Source organism: Panthera leo, chromosome A2, assembly GCF_018350215.1.
Source record: "Panthera leo isolate Ple1 chromosome A2, P.leo_Ple1_pat1.1, whole genome shotgun sequence".
In the NCBI taxonomy this organism is placed as follows: Eukaryota; Metazoa; Chordata; class Mammalia; order Carnivora; family Felidae; genus Panthera; species Panthera leo.
The window spans coordinates 44,198,082-44,222,707 of record NC_056680.1 but is presented as its reverse complement, the minus strand read 5'-3'; the positions used below and the strand labels follow the sequence as shown (position 1 = coordinate 44,222,707).

At 34.7% G+C, this 24,626-nt stretch overlaps 1 protein-coding gene across 6 annotated transcripts in view; it reads right to left on the bottom strand.

Annotated features, from left to right (window-relative positions):
• The window catches only part of CNTN4 (contactin 4), an 893,585-nt gene that overhangs the window by 650,167 nt on the left and 218,792 nt on the right, over window positions 1–24,626 (bottom strand). For all 6 annotated transcript variants that reach the window (XM_042929999.1, XM_042929997.1, XM_042929996.1 and 3 more), the window contains one exon: window positions 14,629–14,684. The gene's annotated coding sequence lies outside the window, so the exon portion shown is untranslated. The remainder of the gene's footprint in view (window positions 1–14,628; window positions 14,685–24,626) is intronic.

The following is a 24,626-nucleotide window of genomic DNA, read 5'->3' as shown; positions in this document are numbered from 1 at the left end:
TTATAAGGATTAGGAAAGTGCCTGTCACCTCATAGGTACTCAAAATATGTAAGCTGTTAACATCATCATCATCATCAAGTGAGAACTGCTCTATGTTTTAAAGCATATAAACGGTCCTGTTTCTGTTGAATAAAACTCAATGTCATTCAAGTCTTTAAGGGAAGGTCATCTTCCTTCTGTCCTTGAAGGACGGAAAAAGTGTGGGGAAGTAAATTCTCACTATCCACATGAATAAGACTTCCCAGCATTGGGCAGAAAACATACATCTGAATGAATATCGAGACTTCTGTGTGAGCATGTGCTTCTGGACAAGTCATTAAACATTTCTGAGCCTCAATTTCCCCAACCATAAGATGAAATTTCTGGTCAGGATGTTTCTTGGGGCCCTCTCTACTTCTTGTGTTCTATGAGTTTACTCTTTCCAGTTTGATCACTAAATGATCTAGCATTCATGGTAGGAGTTATACTGTATGGTTCCCCACATAATAAACAGAACTTGAGCATCAAAAATCAACATGTTTGAAGTAAACTCAATATAGGAACTTTTAAAACCAGGATTACTAAGATATGGAACTATTTTAGTGCATAAAAACACAAGTATATATTAGTCCATTTCTTTTTAGGCTCCATCATGCTTTGAAGGAAAGGGAGGATTAATCAGGACTAGTTGGTCACTGCTACAATATTCTAGGAAAGTCAATGGCTTAATGATTGAAGTTTTATCTCTCTCTTCCATAAAGTCTGGTGCCATGTGCCTGCTTTGCTTCCCATTTTTCTGTTACATTTGCCTTGATTAATTTTTTGTTGGATAGGGACACATATAGTTTGTTTGGTTTATTTTTAGAAGAGACATATAGTTTTTGATTAAGTTCAATTTATAAGTCAATTTTAAGTTAATTTATAAGTCAATTAAATATTGACTGAGAGCTATTCATTTCTAGCTATTTCATGAACAAAAAATTAATGACAAGATATTAAGAGGGACTTATATCCTCAGTGAATAATAGCTTGAGAAGTGCTTGAAGAAATTACTACTCTCAGAATCCTACTCGGTTTTATTCTTTATTTAGGCATACTTATTATGTCTTTAGTTGATAATAGTACACACCTCTCTACAGCAACTGCTTCTTTTGTTCAAAATTATTAGCATGAGAACAAATTTGCCCTTGTATACTTTTGATACTCTTTTTACTTCACTGCTATCAACCACTTGGTAGAGGTTTTTATTTTCCTGCTATTTTTCTCCCTGTGAAGTACAGATGAGGTTAAGAGGATTATTCAGCAGCTGTGTCCAACCACCTGCTCTCCAAATCCTTGGTTTTCAAGCCCTTAAGAACCACTGCTGGGGATACCTTAGGTTCTGTCATTATCAACAAGATTAATCCTGCACTTCCCTAAGACTTGGCATACACCAACTTTGAAGATAGCTGTAATTATGGCTCTCCTTTAAAAGCGTCATTCTTCCAGCAAGGATCCAGATAGCTTTTATCTTACCTCTAATCTTTTATTTCAAAGGTGGATTAAAAGGTAAAATAACCACGACCATTTCTCCAAGGCACATTCAGTCCTTGACTTTTTAGACAGAGTCTGTCTCACTTCAAAATAGATCATAATGGAAAACGCAGATTTCTCTAATTCTTCTACGCCCTGCCCCTACCAGACATATGTTCACGTCCTCCTGTTGCAAGAGATTTCATCATTTGCAGATAAAGTCGACTGTTGTTCCTTTCAATTTCTCTGCACAGATCCCCAAGTTTAAGCTTCTCAAATTTCTCTAGCTTGTTTCTGGTTGTTTGTTTCAATGTACTTGGTGCATTATACTGGACCATCAGCACACCATCTGAAATCTTATTCCACTTTGTATGTGAATGTCTCCACCGGGTAATATTATCCCAGTCCCTTTGTCTGTGAAATCAGAGTAATGCTAACAGTTTGCAGACAGTCTATTGGTCCTTGCAAGCCTGGGTTTTCAATAAATTCTCTGTACAATCTTCTGATGCATGTATCATCTTTACTTTTTCCTTAAAATTTATGTGGCTAAAATGAAACCGACAGCAATTCATTGGCCTTTGGATAATATCTGTCAGCACATCTTTGAATGCAACGCTCAAATCCTGAGAGTCTATAGTTTGGGGACCATTTTTAGGTAGGAGACTCTAAAGGCTGTTTTGGGTGAACTGGGTACCTTCACTACATGCACAATTAGAAGGGTGATTCGGTACTAAATATTCTAAAGACTTTGTTTTGCAATTTTCACAAGCTACCATATGTCTTAGTTTAAACATGGCCAGATAAAAATGTACCCTATTTTCTTTCTTTTTTGTATGATGATAGAAATAACACAGGCTTACTCTGGAAGGTCTCTTGAAAAAGTATACTATAGCAATCAACAAATGCTTTATGTTAATGTCACCTCCGGAGACCTTTATAATAGCAAACTAATTTCAACCAATCCATACATTTAACCTACAGAGTGATGGTCCTTTAGTTACTTATAAAATATCACAAACTAAATGGAGCCAAGACATAATTTTTCAGTAACATGTTAAAAATAAATTAGCTAGAAATAATCAAATTAAAATTAGAATACCAGAAATGAAGGAGGGTCTTGCCTAAAAACATGTCTGTTCTAAACTTGTTTAGCTGAAAAGAGAATCCATTTATCTAAGTCATCGAATCTCAATTTTTTGTTTTATACATGGGAAAACTTAAGCCCAACAAAGTTTCATAATTTCTGTAACACCACACATTTGGTTAATACTGAAGTAGAAAACAAAACAGAAGACTGGACATTTCATCTGTTTTTTCTTCCTAATAGTTCATTTAGAGAGATGTGTCACAGAGTCAGAACAGCACTGTGGAAAACATAATTTGAATATGTTTTGTTACAGAGCAGAAAGTTGATTCTAGCAACTACCAGTTTTAAAAACATTGTGGACTTGGCTCATGCAGACTAATGCTAAGCTTACAGAAATGAAACAGAATCCTGAAGATATCATAAAGGAGCAGAGGAATCAAAGATTAAAGAAACAGTAAGTTTCCATTACCGTGGGGGTAGTTCAGAGTCACACTGGTCCTTGCTATTGGTTCAAGAAGTGGTACACCAGGTACTAATGCCACATTAGACAGTGGGCCATAGAGAAATAGAACTGAAAGTTGTAAATAAAATATGGACCCCATAAATTAAGTGCAAACTAAAAAAAAAAAAAGGTATGTAAAACAATCTCAAGAACTAGTAGGAAATCTTACACTCTGCCCTGGGGTCAATGTGCCCTCTACAAGAAACTGTAACCTCAAGTGTTTGTCAAACCTGAGTTTATGATCTAAATGTATAATATTCATGAAACATAGAACATTAACACAAGAAATGGTATAGGACTCTTTGAATTCCAGGACCTTGGTAAAAGCAAAGCAAAGCCACTTAGAGCATGCTTTTTACAACACAGGGAACAAAGCATTCTCACAGGAAGAAAAATCTAATGTGAGCTCAAAATAGAAAATTACAAATTATATGAGAAAAAAGAAACTATCACCCAAAAGAATATGCTGGCACATTAAAAAGAATATGCAAGAAAATCACTCAAAATAATACAAACTGATAAACTTCAATAGAAAATAAAATTGGTTAAAATGATTACAGACATAAAAGAAGTGAACCCCTAATAAAAAGAATAGAATATTATGACTATAAACAGAACCAGAAAGAAAACCTAAATGGAACTTATAGAAATTTTTTAAATAGTACAGTAAAAATTTTTAAATCACAGTGAACATTTAGGGTTGCAGTAAAGTGCTTTTCACAAATATTCTGGTTCTCCTTTATGTCCAGGCACATGTTAAGATTATATTTTCTGCCCTCTTTGTAGTCACCCACAGCCATGAGAATTCTTTTTTCAAAGAAATGTGAGCAAAAATGATGTGTAGATCCTGGGAAGAACCTCTCAGATCTAGTTCATGATCCTACAGATTTTCTTAAATTGCCTCACTAATCAGGAAAGCATTCCCCAATACCAAATCCATCAATATGATTCCCTGAGTAATTATAATAAAGAGATATTGCCTGTTAACTTGCATTGGTCATGTAACATGGGGGAGAAATAAACGTTGTTTTAGCCCATGAGACTTGGGGTTGTCTGCAAATGGAGCATAAACTAGCTATCTTCATTGATAGAAAAAGTTAAATGGCAGGGTAGACAATGATGAAGAAGGAATTTAAAACTTGGAGGAGGAATCTCAAGAATTTTCCCAGAATGCAAAAGGGAGATGTACAGAAATAAGAAATATGAAAGGAGTTAAGGATGGGATAAACAGTGCAAAATATGTGTGATTAGATAATTAGAGAAGGGTAAAAGACAAAAAAATTTAAGTCCACATTCCAGTAAATAGACCAAAAAAAAAAAAAAAAAGAAATGTGTCTTCCGATTGGAAAGTAGAGTATTACTTAAGAAAAATTAAAAATAAATGAATAGTGAAACTGCAAAACTCCAAACACAAAGAGAAAGTCTTAAAAGCACACACAGAAAAACAGATCACATAGAAAAGAACATCAATTTGACTAACATAAAACGTAACTATCTACAGTAATAAAAAGTTGAAACAATGGAATACCTTCAAAGTACTGAGAAGAAAAATTGTCAACTAGCAATTGCAAACTTTGTATATTATTCAGTAATAATGGTAAAGAATAATATTTCATGGTAAAATTACAGAATTTACCACTAAGAAAACCTGATAAAAGAACTATTTAATGGATATCTTAAAAGGAACTTGAACTCAAAGGAAGGGGGATGCTGGTAGCAATGTGCAACAATAAATTGGTACAATATATAGGAAAATATGTGTAAGTTAATTTTTGACCATATTGAACATAATAACTACTAATTCAAAGAAAATGAAATATAATTGAATACTACATTTATCTATACAACAATAACTTACAACTTTGGGTGGTATGATTACAGTTAAACAATTTTGGTTTTATTTAAGAATGATTTTAAATTCAGCATTGCTAAATTAAAAATTTAGGGAACTTATTAGAAATAGACATAGAGTGAAAAATGCAAAAAAAGAGGAAAGAAGAGTGGAATAACAAAAAACAGTCCTTAAGAATGTAGGAAAGAAGAAATATGCAGAAACAACCAAAAAAGTAACATAAAATTAGATATTAAAAAATGTTAAAATATTTCAACATTAAAAAATATATAAAAAATTCAAATCCCTTGATAAAAGCAGGAAAAAAATCAAATGGTAAAATATACCTAAATGCTATTAACTGGAGACTCACCTAAAATGACACATAAGGAACAAAGTAGAAGTATCATTTCCAGGCAAATGATAATTTATATATAGGAGTATAGTCATGTTAAAATCATATAAAATAAATATTATGTCCAAAACCACAATTGAGAACAAAAAGAGAAAATTCCATAATGATCAAAAAGTCAATTCACCAAGAAACAAAGAAACAAAGAGAAAAGGGAAAGGGGAAGGGGAAAGGAAAGAAATGATATCCATTCATCAAATTAGTCTCTCCAGGTCACACAAAATGTTAGTAGTGATGTAGAACTATAATCCATGCAATCTTTTTTCCCCACTTTATCCCCCCCACCCCCGCCCCACACACAGTATAGTGCGCATACAATGTTACATTAGTTTCAGGAGTACAAAATAGTGATGTGACAAGCCTAAACATTATGCTATGTTCACGACTTGTACAGTTAGTATCTCACCACACAACACAATTACAATACCACTGACTGTATTCCCTTTGCTGCAGCATTTATCCCAAGACTTATCATTCTGTAACTAGAAACCTGTACCTACCCATACTCTTCACCTATTTTGTTCATCCCCCGCCGGTGCCCTCCCCTCTGGCAACCATCAGTTTCTTCTCTGTATTTGTTGCTTTGATTCTGCTTTTTGTTTATTCATTTGTTTTGTTTTACAAATAAGAGAAATTATATGGTATGTGTCTTTCTCTGACTTATTTATTAGCTTACCCTCTATGTCCATCCATGATGTTGCAAATGGTAAGATATCCTTCTTTTTTATGGCAGAGAGAGAGAGAGAGAGAGAGAGAGACAGAGAGAGAGTTGTGTGTGTATACATATCTTCTTTTCTATTCATGTATTGATGGATACTTGGGTGGCTTCCACATCTTTGCTATTATAAATAATGGCGCAATGAACATAGGGGTGCATATATCTTTTCAAATTAGTGCTTTTGTTTTCTTTGAGTAAACACCCAGCAATGAAATTACTGGATCATAGGGTATTTCTATTTTTAATTTTTTGAGAAAACTCTGTGCTATTTTTCACAGTGACTGTACCAATTTACATTCTTAGCAACAGTGCATGAAGGCTCCTTTTTCTATACATCCTCACTAATGCTTGTTATTTCTTGTATTTTTGATTCTAACCATTCTGATAGGGGTCAGGGGATACCTTGTGGTCTTGATTTACATTTGCCTGAGGATTAGCGATGCAAAGCACCTTTTCATATACCTGCTTGGCCATCTATATGCCTTCTTTGGAAAAAGGTCTATTTGGGTCCTCTGCCCATATTTTAATTGGTTTATTTGTTGTCTTGGTGTTGAGTTGTATGAATTCTTTATATATTTTGGATACCAACCCCTTATCAGATATATCATTTGCATATATCTCTTCCCATTAGGTATGTTGTCTTTTTGTTTTGTTGATGTTTTCACTGTATGAAAGTTTTTATTTCATTTATTCCCAATAGGTTATTTTTGGTTTTGCTTCCCTTGCCTGAGTACACATATTGAGAACAATGTTGCTAAATCCAGTGTCAAAGAAATTACTACCTGTGTTTTCTTCTAGGAGTTTTATGGTTTCAGGCCTCACATTTAGGTCTTTAATTCATTACGAGTTTGTTATTGTATATGGTGTAAGAAAGTGGTCCAGCTTCATTCTTTTGCATGCAGCGTTCCAGTATCCCCAGCATCATTTGTTGAAGACGCAGTCTTTCCCGTTGGATGTTCTTCCCTACTTTGTCGAAGATTAATCGACCATATATAAATGTGGGTTTATTTCTAGTTTTCTATTATGTTCCACTGATCTATGTGTGTATTTCTGTGTCAGTACTATACTGTTTGATTACTACTGATTTGTAATAGTAGTTGAAGTCCAGAATTGTGATGCCTCCAGCTTTGTTCTTCTTTTTCAATATTGCTTTGGCCACTTGGTGTCTTTTGTGGTTCCATACAAATTTTAGGATTGTTTGTCTAGCTCTGTGAAAAATGCTGTTGGTATTTTTATATGAATTGCATTAAATCTGTAGATTGTTCTGGATAGTGTGGGCATTTAATAATATCAATTCTTCCAACCAGGAGCATGGATTATCTTTCCATTTGTGACATCATCTTCAATTTATTTCATCAATGTCTTTTCTTTCATTCAATAACTTGTTTATCATTGCATTCTCTTCATTTAGTTCATAGCACCTAATACAATCAGTATTTTGTTTATTACTTGCCATCCCTATGATACAGCAAACTCAAAGTCAAGGGTACATATATACTTTATTTGCTGCCATATCATTAGACCTTAATATAGATTCTGACATATAGTCTGATCCCTATCTACTTACTGAAAGAAAAGATGACCCCAAAGTTTCCTGTTGTTCCAACCCATTCACCATAGCATAATCCTTTTCATTATCCATAAAGAAAAGGATATGATAGCAACTGGGTCAAATGACACAATTCATAAAGCCTTTTTCATAATTAAGATGAAAAGTTTCTGCTTAATGTTACAATTTATAAGATACTACATGAATAACTCAATCATCTTCTATATTCCCAGACTATGAATTTAATTTGCAAAGACAAAACCAAAGTTAAAAAAGAACAAACACTATGGTCTAAAGGAAAAAAAATCATAAATAATAAAAGGACAAAAAATTGAATTGTACATTTTCAGGCAGTAGTGTGTTTTCTTGGTAGCAATTTAAATTGAATTCAGAACCACAGACACAGAAACATTTTAATGTAAGGCCACAGGGATGTGTTCTTTTTGTTCTAACATTACCCTCATGGTATGTTAATACTCTTCTCTCAGCACAGGTAATGTTACCTCTGCTAGGAAAGGCTCTGTCAACTCTCAAGAGAAAAATATGAAGGATAAAAATCATGTTTCTCTGTAAAAAATTTCCCTGCTATATCAAAAGTCCCTCAGGGGCTGATTAAATTCATTAAGTGCTAGCAGAAATTCTAACCATTCTTTTCTTTCTGGCCAAGATGCTAACACAGGAAAAAGAACCAACCTTGAGACAGTTGGGCTGCCAATAACCTAATGTAATATAGCCTCATATTTACAACCAAGTAACACTCATTTAAAAAGTATAAATTATAGAGGGCCTGTTTCATAACTGACACTATGATCAGTACTTGCCATTTGTTCTTCCTCACTCTTGCAATCACCCAACAAAATGACTATTAGTACCCTTACTTTATAGTTTGACGAATCTGAGGCTTACAGAGATAAAAATTGAAAACTTTTAAATGTTTACCCAACTGTCTGACTCCATCACTGATAACTTTGATATTAAACCATGAATCCTTAGAATTAGAAACCCGACTTGGTCTTTGGCCTTGGAAGACACATCAAGACTTTAGGGAAGATGGTATGTATTGATGTGAATGACAACCTAAGAAGTCTGTTTATTTTGCTACAGGCCTTAGTCACCACACCTGAAGGAGAAATTGTGTCATCTTAAAACATGTATTTCATAATCTATTTCTATAGTGAGATATAATTCACATATAAAATTCACCATTCACTGTATAATTCAGTGGTTTTTAGTATACTCACAAGGTTGTGCAACTATCACCACTATCTAATTTATCACCCAAAAAAAGAAACCCTGTGCTCATCAGCAGTATGTTCATATTCTCCTCTCCCCTTAGTTCTTGGAAACCACTATTATAATTTCTATCTCTATAATTTTGCCTATTCTGGACATTTCAGATAAATAACATCATACATGTGGACTTTTGTGTTTGTCTTCTTAAACTATTTTCACAGTTCATCCCTGTTGTAGCATGTATCAGTACTTAATTTTCCTAACTTATTTTTAATTGATTAATATCTAACAAAAGATGAAAATCACTTGTACCAATCCAGAGAATACAAACTAACTAGTTTCCCTCTGCGTGTACATTAGACTAACTGTTGTGGTATTAACAAAGGAAATTTACATGTTGTAAGACCTTGAAGGATATTACAGTCTCCGTTTTGCCGATGGGAAAAATGAGTCTCAGAGAAGTCAGTTTACCTGGCTCCAATATTATAGCAGGAACTTAAAGCATAAAGACTCTGAACATAAAGCCAAAATTATTTTCACTTACTTGATAGATATATGACAGGAACAACTAAATGGCCCATTCAGCCACTGAACCTATGATCTTTGGTTCACCAGAGACAGACTCTTGGAGGCTAACCTTCCACATTCCATCAATCCAGAAGTCTTTGTGTAGCTGAGGGTACTGAACTCAAGGGCCTGTCAGGGCCAAATAGGTAGCAAATGAAGTGGCATGATAAAAGGGAGAAGGAAGGGAGAGGCAGGTGCCTTGCAGGAAAGCCCTCCTGCCATCTAGGAATGTAAGTCTGGGATAGAAAGATATTCTGATTTCTCCTTAGAAAATCTGGAAATCATCATTTTATCTGAAATTGAATTTTCAAGTGCTGGCAACAATTTAAACATTGTTTTTGCAATTAAAAAGAAACAAAAAAGAACAAATGTGTGAACCAAAATAAGTCTGTTTTGAGGCTGTTCTAACCCATAAGCTACCACTTTTACAACTTGGGGTGGAAGACAAAAGGCTAGGGAACCTGGAGGTGGTGGCAAGGCCTTCCTTAAGGACAACCAAAGGGCATCATTACAATTTGAGAGAACTTGACCTCCTCCTGCCTTCCAGTCTCAATTATGAAAATGTCCACCAACTTTTTTTGGATTACTGAAGTAAAACTGAGATACAACATTGTATTATTTTCTACTGTACTATATAATGATTCAACATTTATATACACTGCAAAATGTTCACCACATTAAGTCTATTTACCATCTGTCATCATACAAAGTTACAGTATTTTGTTTGTGAAGAGAACTTTTAAGATTTACTTTCTTAGTTACTCAGATTTGCAATTCAGTAATTCAGTATCATTGACAACAGTCACCATTCTGTTATATCCCCATGACTTACTTATTTTATAACTGGAAGCTTGTACTTCTTGATCCATTTTGACCCATTTTGCCTTCGCAGAAGCCCTCTGCCTTGTGGTAATCACCAATCTATTCTCTGTATCCACAGGTTTGGTTTGGGTTTGTTTGTTCATTTGTTTTGTTTTTTGGATTCCAGCTATAAGTTAAATTATGCAGTCAGTATTTGTCTTTCTCTTTCTGACCTTATTTCACTTAGCATCGTATGTTCTAGGTCTATTCATGATGCCACAAATGATAAGATTTCATTCTTTTTTATAGCTGAGGAGAATTACAATGTGTGTGTGTGTGTGTGTGTGTGTGTGTGTGTGTGTGTGTGTGTGTGTAACATATATACGTACGCATACACACCACATCTTCTTTATCCATTCATCCATCTATGGTTGTTTAGGTTCTTTGCCTATCTTGACTACTGAAAATAATGCTGCAATCAATATAGGGATGCATGTATCTGTTCAAACTAGTGTCTTTATTTGGTGGGGGGGGGGGGGTGGAGATAAATATCCAGAAGTGAAATTGCTGGATCTTATGGTATTTTTTTTAATTTTGTGAGAAACCTCCATACTGGTTTTCACAGTGGCTGCACAATTTTACACTCCCACCAACAGTGCATGAGGGTTCCCTTTTTTCCACATCCTTGTCAATGTTTTTTTTTTAATTTTTTGTCTTTTTCTTTTAACTTAAATTTTAGTTAACATTACTTTTTGTCTTTTTGATTTTAACCCTTCTGACAGGTGGGAAATGATATCTCATTGTGGTTTTGACTTGAATTTCCCCAATGATAGGTGATGTTGAACACCTTTCCACTGTTGGCCATGTGTATGTCCTCTTTGGAAAAATGTCTATTCAGATCGTCTGCCCTCATTTTAACTGGGTTTTTATTTTTATTATTATGTAAGATCTTTACATGTTTTAGACATTAACCCTTGTCAGATGTATGACTTGCAAATGGAAGTTACCTTTTAATTGTGTTGGTTGTTTCTTTCACCGTGCTGAAGGTTTTTAGTTTGATGTAGTCCCAATAGTTTATGTTTGCTTTTGTAACCATTGCTTTTAGAGTCAGATCCAAAAGAATGTCACTTAGAGCAATCTCAAGGAGCTTACTACCTGTGTTATATTCTAGGAGTTCTATGGTTTCTGATCTTACATCCAAGTCTTTAAATCATTTTGAGTTAATTTTTTATTTGATGTAAGATACTGACTTAGTTTCATTATTTTGTATGTGGCTGCTTAATAAATAGTTCCCAACACTATTTATTAAAGACACTGTCCTTTCTCCATTGTTTATTTTTCACTGCTTTGTCATAAAATGACCATATATGCGTGGAGGTTTATTTCTGGGCCCTCTATTCTGTTCCAGTGATCTAATGGTCTGTTTTTATGCCAATACTCAAGTGTTTGATCACTATACCTTTGTAGTACTGTCTGAAATCAAGGAGTGTGATGCCTCCAGCTTTGTTCTTTTTTCTCAGGATCACTTTGCCTATATAGGATCTTCCATAGTTTCACACACATTTTAGTCTTTTGTTCTATTTCTGAGAAAAATGCCTTTGGAAATTTGATAAGAACTGCACTGAATTTGTGGATTGCTCTCAGTAGTATAGACTTTTTAATGATCAATTCTTTCTTGCTTTCAAGTGTATCTGTCTTTCACATCTTTGGTTAAATTTGTTCTTAAGTATTTTATTCTTTTTGATGCAAATGTTAATGGGGCTGTGTTCTTAATTTCCCCTCAATAGTTGTTAGGGAATAAAAATACAACAGATTTTTGTATATTGATTTTGTACCTTGCACCTTTACTCAATTTATTAGTTCTCACAGTTTTTTGGCGGAATCTTTATGGTTTTCTACATATAAAATCATGTCATCTATAAAGAGTGATAATTTTATGTCTTCCTTTCCAATATGGATGCCTTTCATTTCTTTTTCTTGTCTAATTTCTGGCTAGGACTTCTAATACTATGCTCAAGTTCAGTAGAAAGAGTTGGCATCCTTATCTTATTTCTAATCTTTAGGGTAAAACTCTCAGCTTTCTGCCACTGAGTGTGATGTCAACATCATAAACTTCCTTTTTCTTTTTCTTTTTTTTTTAAATAGGCTTTACTCCCAGTGCAGAGCCCAATGTGGGACTTGAACTCACGACCCTGAGATCAAGACCTGAGCTGAGAGCTAGACACTGAATTGACTGGGCCAACCAGGTACCTCTACATCTTTAAAGACAGAGGAACGAGAACACAAAAGATGCCATTAAATATCCCATTCTTCCCAAGGATTATTAATGAAGACTGAGTACCATGATGTAGAAAAGAGATAGCATTACTGGCTTAGTAGAATCCATGATGGAAAAGTAAGCTAATCAAACAAGCAATTACAGTACAGTGTGATTTTCATTCTGTCCACAGTGATATAGGCATTGGAAAGAAGCCTAAGACTAACCTAGAGAAGAAAAACCATAGAAAAATCCTCAAATTTTAAGTTTTCAGTTAGCAACAAAAAGAGTTGATGAAAGATGGGAGAAGGGGGCAGGGTGGGGAGAACATGATATTCCTAAAAGAAGGAATATAATGAGTAAAAACAGGAGAAAATGGCATATTTAAACATTTTTTTTTTATAATTCAAGTTATTGGAACGTATTTAGGAAGCTGTGGGGTAGGGGAGAAATAAAGGTTGAGAGGTAAGCAATGGTCAAATAATATGGAACCTTCTAAAGCCATACCGAATAGTTGGGAGTTGATCAAAGGAAAACAAGGAACAATGGAAGATTTATAGCTGTTTGTGATAATCTGATTAGATTTAGGAAATGGTTTAGGAAGATCACTCCTACTACCTTGTCTGGGATGGACTGTAAGTAAACAAGTCTAAGGAAATCAAAACAGAAACTAATATTAAGTTTAAGAACATTCAGAATACTGTGGAATAAGAAAAAGCCATAACAATGAGAAAAAGAACTGGCTCTTCCTGGAGGACTAGAGACTATCCAGAGCAGAGGCTTCCCCTAATTTACCTATATGCAGACCTCATACACACTAACACACCCATTCAAGACTGGGGGAGTCTCTTACATATCAGAAGACCCAAACACCTAACCAAAAGATTCATCAGAGGTAATAAATAGTTACTGTTTTTAGCAACTGAATCTGGGAATAGTTTATTACAGAGCAATACTTAACTCGTCAAAATACTCAATCTTGGCTTACAAAAAATATCTAAGAAACCAAGTAAAATTAATTTTTTCCTATTTATTATTGAGGGTATTAAAAATAATCTTCCCCTAAGAGTCAAAATCATGTGCTAATATTTACCCAATGTCATCAACTCCTGTACTGATTAAGTAAGATTATAATTTTTATCTTGCTTGGAAAATAAGTTGTCCATCAAGAAATAAATATTATACCTTTTAACATAATATATCCCCTATATTAGGGAATAAAAAAGAAATGTTGAAATCCCAACCCTTAGGTCCATGAATGTGATCTTATTTGGAAAAAGGTTCTTGCAGATATAATCAAGTTGAGACAAGGTCATATTGGATTACTGTGGGCCCTCAATCCAATGACAGGTGTCCTTATTACAAATACAAACTTAGACACAAGCACACAAGGGAGAAGTCTATGTGAAGACAAAGGGGGAATTGAGTTAAGTCATTACACATCAAAGAACACGAAAAACTGTGAGCAGCTACCAAAAACTAGAGGAATCAAGGACAAATTCCTCCTTTAGAGCCTTCAGAGAGTAAGACCCTACCTACCTTTCGATTTCACACTTCTAAACTATAGTACTGTGAAAAAATCAACTTCTGTTGTCTTAAGCCACTCAGCTCATTGTACTGTGTTACAGCAGTGTTAGGAAGTAAAAACAGAGACTTTTTGGATCTGATTATTTTATGAAGGAAAAAATGCATTTATCATAGACCATGAGTTATACTGCTTGTGTTTTAGCCCTAAAGGCTTCAATTTTAAGACCTGAATACCTATAGAACCTAGAAACTAAGTATTTGTGTTTATTTGACTGATAAAATGTCCATTCCTTTAAAACCATTTGGCAAAAATGTAACAACCTTTACTTTATTCCCAATAGTCTTCCCATGATGCCAAATTCAGAAGTTTTTGAATTATCAAATTAATGTGAACCACAGGAAAGCTCCCACAAGTATCTTCTCCAGAAAGACTTGGGAAAGGTCTCAATTTCCTATTGTCAATCTTAGTTTACATGTCAATCTTAATTTACATGATGTAAATATCTTCATTAACTTCAACCTTCAGAAAAACATTAAAAATGATCTTATGGTATCACTCTGCAAGGAAAGGCTATCAATGTTTCCATAAAAACTAAGGATGTTAATCAAAGGTAAGGTGAAATAAGGAAAATCTCCCTTTGTTGGAAGCTTACCTTTTAGGGAAGTTCTTGGGACCACATAATGTGGAGGTATTGTAGGTCAAAGATTCCTGGAATAAAAATAAAAAATATGCAAATAAATACACTTTTCAAGTATAAATAAGCTTATGTGCAGCTGATACTTGACTACTGCCATTCTAAAATTAAATTAGGAGGAAATGAAAAATAAATATGGTTGGTATAAATGTCCACCTTGATAAAACTGCCCACATTAGGAGCCAGGATACCAGGTTCCTTTCTCTGCTTTGTCTCCCACTAGCTATGTGTCTTTTGAAAAGTCAGTTCAGCACTCTATCCTTTCTTTGTTAGTATAATGGCTCTAGGAGCCTGTGATATTTTGTGGTATTCAGATTCAATAAAAAAGACTACTTCTAAAGAAAGTATATTACAAAAGCTTATAAAATAATGAAAAGGTAAACAATGAACTAGGAAATATCTGGTGGTTTTTGATAGTCATATGAATGAGGGTAACAGTAACAAAAACAAAACATTCTTTCCATAAATATGGTATTATACCTTCTCTTAAAGCCACCAAGTTAAACTTTAATTGCAAAATAATTCTGTGCCTGAGAGTATTTTCCCCTGAAGCAAAACTGTGTCCATCTAAGGAAAATATAGATATACAATATTACTGAGAATAAATGTATATACTTATATCTTCATGTTTATGTAACATGTGCATCCTCTAACCAACTTTCTATGGTAAATAATTTTACTTCTGAGCAAAATAACTGTCTTATTTCTTTTATAATTAAAAATATCATTTTCTGTAGATACATATAGATTGGCCACTCAGAAATATCATTACACAAGTCTAACCTAATTTACATATAAATGTAGCATAATTGATTAGGATAGAAATATTATATTTTCTTGATTAGCCATAAATACAATATCACTTCCTAAGATTATAATAATTTACCATATATTAAGTACCTAACTACCTTTACTTTCAAGTTAATATCAATAATGTCCAGGAGGTAAGGACCAAACATGTCTTTTTTATATTGTTAATATATACAGAAATTTATCTTTTTTAATGTCCTTTAGTACATATTTGCTCAAAATAAATAAAGTGCCACAAATGATTATGACAAATGAAAGGAAGTATTTCCTATTCAACAGACAAAAATCCTATACTCAAGTTAATAATGAATCATAAATAAATCACCATTTGTTTTATTTTACTATGGTCAATCACCAGCTGCATGTATGTGAATTGACCACCAAAGTTCAATATGTACCTAAAAGCCTCACTTTTTCTTGTATTAAGAGTAACCACTGATTAGAAGGTAAAGTTTTATTTATAGCTATTGGCATCATTTGCAACTCTAACTCACACATCATTAACAACAGTTGAAATGATAATAATCCTGAAAAAAAACAAAAAACACAACTTTGGTCAAGGTTTCATTCTTTCCTTTCAAATCTTACCAAAACTTGACACACACACACACACACACACATATATTCTTCACAGAATGAAAGTAATATTATATTTGTCCAAATGAAGGATATAGATTTGAAATGAAAAATTAGGTTCTAACTTTATTCATGAAACAATAATCAAGTTCCTATTATTTAAAAGCCCAAGATCCAGGACAGCTGCCTGAGATGGGATGCTGGTTCAATTATTTACTAGTCATGTGATCTTGACCAATTCATTAACTGAAATAAGCCTCAATTTCACCTGTAAAGTGGGGACAATAGCATTATTCAGCCACAAAGAACAACTGAAAATTAAATAACATAATGCAATTTAGGTATTCAGGCTCCTACCTGGTATATGGCACTCCAGTAGTAATATTATAGTAACAGTGGTAAAAGATTCTCATATATTATAAATGGTTGCATGAAGGACAATACACACAAAAAGGAAAGTCAGCACCTAAAAAACTACATACTACCAAATATTTTCTCAATGTCTAAAATATTTAGCATTAAATTCACCCCTCTGATTTTTGGATTTGCTCCCAGAGGAAACACTGGCCAAAAATAAATTACCTGTTAGATGGCCTAACACAAATACATTTATCAGACTTGTTAGCTATTATGGAGCAAAGAACAATGCCCAAGGGAATGGAAGGCAAGATGGAAGGGCTGGAAAAATAAGGAGGAATATGTGGGACTGATCCCAAGAAGGTCTCTGAATCAACATTTGCACCTTAAAGAACTTGCCCCATCCAAAGGTCCTGGAAAGGACTGCCCTATGTACTGTGTAATTAAAACTAATTGGCTGTAGCAATTGAACAGGGAGGAATGCTTGACCCACATTAAGCCTAATAGGATTCTCTCTTAGAGACTGTAAACTGTACCAATGAGATAAAGGCAAGTAAAGGTGAAATTATTGTAAAAGAAACTAGTCTGTTGAGAGAATCAGAGAATCAAACAGTCATTCAGAAAAAACTAGGGTTGGCATAATATACACCCTTAATTCTGATCCCCATGAGAAACAAGGGATTAAATAAAAGGGGTGACAAGTAACCGCAGTCCCTATGAGGTCAGGTTTTACCTAGTTTTCTCTTCTTATGTAGATCACAATCATTTTGCCTGGCATATGGTTTCAACAACCCTTCTTTTCACTTGAACTAGTATAGATTTCTGTAACTTGCAAGTAAATGGTTGCTGGTTAAGGAATGAGCCCAGTGAAGGCAACCTTTCTGGGAGTAATATATAAGTTCAGGTATGTGCCTAAAGAAACTGGGGAAGTCATGTAGATGAGTAATAAAAAGATAAAGCATGAGCCCCATGTTGGGCTTTGTGCTGTCAGCAGATTCACTATTTCCCTCCCTCTCTCTCTCTTTCTCTCTCTGCCCCTCTCCACTCACACTCTGTCTCCCTCAAAATAAATATTTAAAAAAAAACATACAACAGAAATCACCCCACAACACTATTTGAAAGAAAATCTATACACACAAATTTTCATGACTCATAAATATGATTCATACTCAGCTGTTTCTTTACTCTTACAGACCAAGAGATTTTATATTTACATTTATTCATTTATTCCAAAATAGTTACTGGGAAAAGAAACAGAACTTTATTCCTAACTTCATGGTATTTGCTGACAAATCAAGCTACTACTCTACATAGCCACCAACATCCAAACAAACAAACATCATTGAAATAAATGTAAAATTGTAATAGACTATTCTCTGTATTTGAGACTGTTTGCATTTTGTTGTTGTTGTTGCTCTTGTTTGACTTTAGATTCACATATAAATGAAATCATATGTTATTTGTCTCTCTTTGTCTGACATATTTCACTTGATTTCATACTTTGGGGCTGAGTAATATTCCATTGTGTATATATACACCACATCTTATCCAATCAACTATTGATGGGCACTTAGGTTGCTTCAACATCTTGGCTATTATAAATAATGCTGCAAAAAACACAGGGGTGCATATGTCTTTTCAAATCAATGTTTTCATTTTCCTAAGGGAAATACTCAGAAGTGGAAATACTGGATCATATGGTACTTCTCTATTTTTCTGAGGAAACTCCACAATGTTTTCCATTGTGGCTGTGTCAATTTACATTCCCACCAACAAGGCACAAATGTCTCCTGTTCTCTACCTACTCACCAACATCTGTTAGTTCTTACCTTTTTTGATACTAGCCATCCTATTAGAGGTAATGTTGAGGTTTTGATGGTTGAGAGTAGAGAGTTAGTTGAAATAGGTTAAGAGGACTAAAAGGTACAGACTTCCAATTACAAAATAAATATGTCATGGAGATGAAAAAAAGGGGAATATAGTCACTGATATTGTAAAAGGTTTTTGGTAATGACAGATGGGAACTACACTTATGGTGAGCATTTTGCAATGTATACACTTGTCAAATCATTATGTTCTACACCTAAAACTAATATATATAAACTATACTTCAATTTTTAAAAAGTCATAGCATATTACTTTGGAAAAAATCCTCTTTACAAAACCAAAGCATTTCAGGAATGTAATGAATCTCATCATCCTGTTATATAAAGCATGTTTCTAGCTTGACACTAATCACAGTATGTTTACCACCCACCCCACACACAGACACCTATCTTTTATCTTTTATTGTAGGAAAATATGCATCTGTTTTATCTTCTCTTATTCTTCAATTTGAAGTTGCATAGTACAACCTAGTCCAAAACAAGTGTTCCTTAAATATGTGCTGAATGAATGAATGGATCCAAATTAAAAACTAAGTAAAGGATATGCAACTTAAAAATTAATTCCATTTCCAGTGTGTGTTTTCTTGACTGCTCTTAAAAGGAAACTTCTAATGATGCCTAGATAGGTTGAAGAGTTCTTGATTTTATAATTAGGAATTACTTATTCTTCATTGGAAAAAAATGTTGAACAGTCATATTCTTTTATCAGGGGGGGAATGTGATTTAGTTAAAAGTTTCCACCTCAAATGTGCCAGCATGCTCAGAGATGAATGAAGTAGATAGTTACACAATGTCATTCCTTGAAAAGGTGTAAAGATACATGCATTATTCTTGGCTACTTTGGTGCTGTTGTACACAAGGAAAGACACCATACATCCATTATAGGCAATGGGATAATAGCCTCTGCTGGATAAGAACCAGAGGAAAGGCTTTCATTTCATTCACTTCCTTTAAGTTCAGCTTCCTTATGTATAAAATGAGCCTAATAATTATGTATGTACCTTTCAGTATTTTCATGAAGGCAGAATGAGATAATCCATGCAAAGGACAGTGCCCAGTTTATGATATGCACAAAATATTTAATTATTTTTAAACATCATTGAATATTTATTAAATTTTCCAATGTTAAGTCCATACCATTTACCTGCTATTGTAACAGTCTTAAATTATGGTTAAGTTTACTTGTGGATTTTATTATACACCCCAAAAAGTCACATGTGTGAATAGATAGGAAATTAATGCATGAATAAATGGATGAATTTCTCTCTGTCCAAAATGGGTCTAGGAGTTTGGTACAAATCAGCTGGTGTCATCAGCAACACATTGATTTTATTACAATACAAAGAAACCAGAAATCCACAAATGACTGCAGAGCTTCTTGGCTAAATGTAGCTAGAAAGAGGCAGCAGCTGGGATGGCCTAGGTCAAAACAGATGACTTTAGAGAACAAAAGGTCCTGATCTAGACCCTTCCCAAATACTTCATAGGTAAAAAGTGTGTTGGGTATTTATTTAAGACAAAACAATCCTTCCCAAGTGACAGTTGATAGCATGAAAATAGTCGTAATTAAAATGTTCAAAAAACTAGTTGAGGCATCCCGAATTCTTTCAGTTCTCACAGACGTTGGTTCCAAGATGGGGGGGGGGGGGGGGGGTGGAGAAGATAGTGGTCTCATCACTTTAGCGATCTTTTTTCCCTTTCATTAGCGTCAGGCAGGTGTCTATCTAATAATAAACATACACAAGACCACTGTCAGCCACAAGGGTCCTTTAACTGTGATCATCCTTCTTATCATGACTTTAAGTAATCAGTAGGTAACACATGGATTCTGAAATGAGATCTGAACAGGCTTTGCTGCTTATCTTCTACATAAATTCAAGCACATTATTTAACCCCTTAAAGTCTCAGTTTCCCCACCTAAAATACAGGAAGAATATCACCTACCTTGCAAGATTCTAGTAAAGATAAAATGAGAGAAAGCATGACAATTATCTGATCTCTAACAGGTATTCAATAAGTGAAACCAAAATTATTATATTCTTTGAACATGAAAGGAAGGTATGTAGTGAGAGGGAAAAAATTCAGTAAGTTTCCATATTCTAAAAGACCATTACATTTAAAGGGATTTCCTTACATCGATCCTACTTTATTTAAGTTATTGACCTCATTTTCCATCACTGAATTAGCAAGTACTTTCTTCTCACGGGTGTTTACTTCTTCCACAGGAATTTAAAACCCAACCTGAACTTTCTGTGGGAGGTAAAGGTCACAAAGACATTAAATTATCCACATGTATTTTCTAAATTTCTTTTGGCTTTGCTTGATGTTAATTTAGTATTAACATCCAGGCTACTGAACTAATACTAAGCTAGAGATTACATTTATATGCATTTTCAGTGGGAAGTGGGATGCATTTCTTATTGTGTAATCTAGCTACAAGCAAACAAATGGTCATTTGATTCTTTTATCATTATCCCAATGAATAATATCAACCACAGAGATCACTAATGGGTTCCCCCCACGCACTCAAAGTAAACAACAATACAACATGATACATAACAGGCTTTAGAGTTATTAAAAGATAATCATATCCTTGGGACTTTCACTGGGCTTAATAAGTGGCACTGCTAGCATATGATTATCTCTCGATAACAAGGGTCCCTGCAGTTTTCACAAAGTGAGAAAAAAAAAAACTCATTACCGTAGGGAAAATGTGTATTTATTCTACTGAAACATAAAGCTGACAATTTAAGCTAATGAAGAGTGGCTCTCCCTGAGATGACAATATTACACAGTGTTGTAGGTTTCATATCAAAGTTACACAGGCACCATCACTTTGAGGACTCTGGCTTGAAGAGCCATATTCTAGAAGACTAATTTCTGGGGTTTTGACTACAAAGTAAACAGGACTCAAAGATGCTTAACAGCCTAAAGATCTATGCATCTATTTAAGACAGAGAAAGGACTGACAATAGTGATTAGAATGGCTTACATTGCTTATCAGTTGTAAAGTTAGAAACTTGAGATTCTGAGCTTCACAAGTTGTCCCTATGTAACATAATTAGAGCAGCTCACTTGAGGGGCTATAGACAGATGGTCCAGTCTACATGAGCTCCCAAGACAAACAACCAGTGACATCAAAATAGGAGATGGTGGTGTATGGATTTAGAAATACAAGAGCAGGAGAAACAGGCAGGCATCCTTAGCACTGTTCTCAAAGATAGAATAAAAAAGGTTTATACACAAGAAGAGAGCTTTACTTAAGGTTAATTCAGCAAGAAAACTCAACTCACCTAAAATTACTCAGAATGGTGGTACTTTCTGATCTCTCTACCTCCTAAGAAATAAGCAAAAACTACTTCTCAAGACTCCACTTATTAATCCATAAAGTGGGTAAATTACAACTTTCTTCAGAATTACTGAGAAAATTAGGGGCACCTGGGTGACTTTAGTCGGCTGAGCATCAGACTTCTGCTCAGGTCATTATCTCAGGGTCTGTGAGTTTGAGTCTAGCATTGGCTCCGTGCTGACAGCTGGGAGCCTGGAGCCTGCTTCGGCTTCAGTGTCTCCTCCTCTCTCTGCCTCTCCCCTGCTTGTACTCCCTCTCCCTCTCCCTCCCTCCCTCCCTCTCTCCCTCTCTCCCTCTCTCTCTCAAAAATAAACATTAAAACAAATATTAAGAAAATAATTACCAGGAAAATTAAATTCAAAAACTGAGTTTAAAAGCACCCTGTAATTATAAAACACTCTATATTTGTCAGATATTAATATTACCAGTATTTGGAGAGATTACTTTCATAAACCTTAAAATGAGGTGAAAATGCATCATTTCTCAAAGGTTCTGCCAGTGATGTGGCTTAACTTTGTAAGAGATTATGCTAGTGGAGAATACATAATAGTTACTTTGCCATAATATGTTTGGAACTGAAAACTTGGCATTGTGACCCATGAGACAAAGACCTAAAAACAACCTAAAGTCTTAAAATATGTGCAAAGGTATGAATTTTAGGAGTTTACAACAACAAAGAACCAGAAATTCCACTGCTCTAAGTCAGTGACTATCCACCAGAAGCAATTTTCTGGCAAAGTCTAGAAACATTTTTGGCGATACAAATTTGGGGAAAGGGGGTAAGGGTGGTTTACTCCTGGCATCTAGTGGATAGATGACAGGGATGCTTGCTAATCTTCCCATAATGCAGAGGACCCTGTTCTAAACAAAGGCACTATTTGCACCTAACTTATAATTTGAATGATCTGTATCACTAGGTGTTCACATCAATGATTCAGTGCTGTGAAAAACTACTCCATCTGCCTCTACATCCTAGAAATACACATGGAAAATAATTCTCTTCCAATTATTGAAGCCCATATACAAATGGAGGCTTCTTAGCCCTTTACATTTCCACTAAGGAAAATTATCAGGTTTGGCTACATTTAATTCTATCTCTCCCATTGGGAAAACAGGGGAAATGTCAATGTGTTGGTGATGTGCAAAACCAGAAAATGAAATTTTGCAGGGTTTACCATTATCACAAAAAATTGAAACAGTTATAATGACAACCTGTCACTCTGCATTTCCAAGACATACATTATGCCAATGCTTGACATTCCACAACAGCCTAATGTGTCACATTATGTGACGCGGTAAAAAAAATATATTGGACACTTAGAATTTGATATTTCCTATAAGTTCATGCTCTTTATCTGAATTTTACCAATTCAGGGAAAGGAAAAACCTAGATGTCTGCCCAGCAGATGGAAGACAACTGAAATGGAGCAAAAATCACAGCATGTAACTGTAGAATGATAGGATCCAAATATTTTCACACGGCTAATTTCATATACTCTAAGAAGAAATACAGCATACAGTAGTGATAGAGTACAGACTCTGGCTTTCAGAACTCAATTCTCCATATTCTAGCTGAGTGACTGTCAGGAAATTACTTACTCCCTCTGTGCCTTATTTCCTTCATGTATTAAATGAAGGTACCAATCTTATTGTCTCCTAGGGCTGTTATGAGGATTATATACATTAACGTTTACCAGGAGTTCTATAGACAGTAAAGGCTATTAAGTGGTTTTATTTATTTATTTATTTATTTATTTATTTATTTATTTATTTATTTATTTTTATTATATGAAATTTATTGTCAAATTAGTTTCCATACAACACCCAGTGCTCATCCCAAAAGATGCCCTCTTCAATGCCCATCACCTACCCTTCCCTACTTCCCACCCCCCATCAACCCTCAGTTTGTTCTCAGTTTTTAAGAGTCTCTTATGCTTTGGCTCTCTCTCCCACTCTAACCTCTTTTTTTTCTTTTTTTTCCTTCCCCTCCCCCATGGGTTTCTGTTAAGTTTCTCAGGATCCACATAAGAGTGAAAATATATGGTATCTTTCTCTTAAGTGGCTGTTTTTAATAAAAAGAAACACCTCTAGATAAAAGAGTTCATTATCTCATTTTATAGAAGAGGAAATCTAAGTCCTATGTATTTACATAACTTTTCCAGATATCACTGATTCCTTGAGGTTATTCTTGGGGACTGTTCTGTTCTCATAAGTAGCAGTGGACTTCATTCCTGGAGACTGCTGTGCAAGTGCTCACTTTGGTGAGCATGAATTAAATACACAGTGCATAACAATATGCAGTAAATGACATAATGGAACATAGGGTGAAGGAAACATTGCCGGCAGGCCTGAGGGGCTCACAATCTGGTTCAAGACAGAAAATCTGTTCATGGCCATACACGACTTGTACACACAGGTATCCTCTGCTTTTTGAAAGTTCATGTTACACCAATTCACTTTTAGGAAAGACCTACATTAGCAGAGTGCCTGTGTTCCCTAACCAAAAGAAATTCTGAAGAATTTCGCTTTTATTTAAAGAATGGCAAAAAGCACAAAGTGTTCAGTGTTTGTATTGCGTTCGGTAGTTATGGAGTCAGTGCACACCCTGAGCACACTGCCAAGCTCCCTCCCAGGAACTACAGTGAGCATCAAGCCATGGTAGCTTTGACACACAACTGTGACTGAGAGAGTTTGTGGTTCACTTTGATTTATTTTGTGCATCTGTTAACAAGATGTGTCCTAAGCTATCAGAAAAGTCTGAGAGAAGTCATTTTTGGGGTGTGAGAATGCTCAAAATTTTTCTATAGAGACTAATGGTAACTGTTTTTTGCTTTATGCCATTAGGGCCATGAAAGATTTCATAGAAACGCTCTACTTTCACAAAGCAGGGGAAACCTATAATGGAAACCATGGGGTAAGGCCTCTGAAGTGCAACTTCAAACCGGAAAAATAGGGGTAATAGGGGTCACAGTTTTCAA